The 588-nt window shown below is 33.0% G+C and overlaps 1 non-coding gene across 1 annotated transcript; it reads right to left on the bottom strand.

The window, feature by feature from the left end:
• Positions 1-117: 117 nt before the first annotated feature.
• TRNAA-GGC (transfer RNA alanine (anticodon GGC)) lies at positions 118-190 on the bottom strand. The gene has a single exon. It is a non-coding gene; the product is annotated as a tRNA-Ala (tRNA).
• Between the last annotated feature and the right edge of the window lie 398 nt (positions 191-588).

A 588-nucleotide genomic window follows, 5' to 3' on the forward strand; every position in this document is an offset into this window, starting at 1 on the left:
GACGATATGTGTGGTTTGACAGTTGGGGCATTCCACGCGAAGCGGGCAGGTAAAAAAAGTCGATGTTTCCGATTTCAGTAATATTTGAGTATTATAAATAACTTGAAAAAATCGAACTGCCTAAGGCGGGAATTGAACCCACGACCTTCCGCTTGCCGGGCGACTGCTCTTCCAACTGAGCTACTTAGACACTGGATGAACCCGTCGAAATTTTTTAATTTTTGCCTTAGGCAGTTCGATTTTTTCAAGTTATTTATAATTTTCAAATTAGTTTGAGATGCGACTCTTAACGCTAAAAATTAATTAACTATATTTGAGTATGTTCTACCTATACATATTATTGATACGTGTACCAAATATTTTTGTAATTATAATGACTAGTTTAAGAGTTATGGGTCTTCGAAGTTTTCGACAACCGGTTGGCATGCAGTACTTCAAAGCCGATTATAGAGTCATAAAATTATATATTTAAATAATTAAACCACGGGATTTATTACTTCATTTACAGTGCTTTTTAACTGTATTTTTGGAAACGAAAAAAAAATTATTTTTTCCTAAAAAAAATGCAAATTAATTATTTTTCCTTGA

The sequence above is a fragment of the Ostrinia furnacalis genome, unplaced genomic scaffold (assembly GCF_004193835.3).
Source record: "Ostrinia furnacalis isolate ACB-3 unplaced genomic scaffold, ASM419383v2 OfSCF6377, whole genome shotgun sequence".
NCBI lineage: Eukaryota > Metazoa > Arthropoda > Insecta > Lepidoptera > Crambidae > Ostrinia > Ostrinia furnacalis.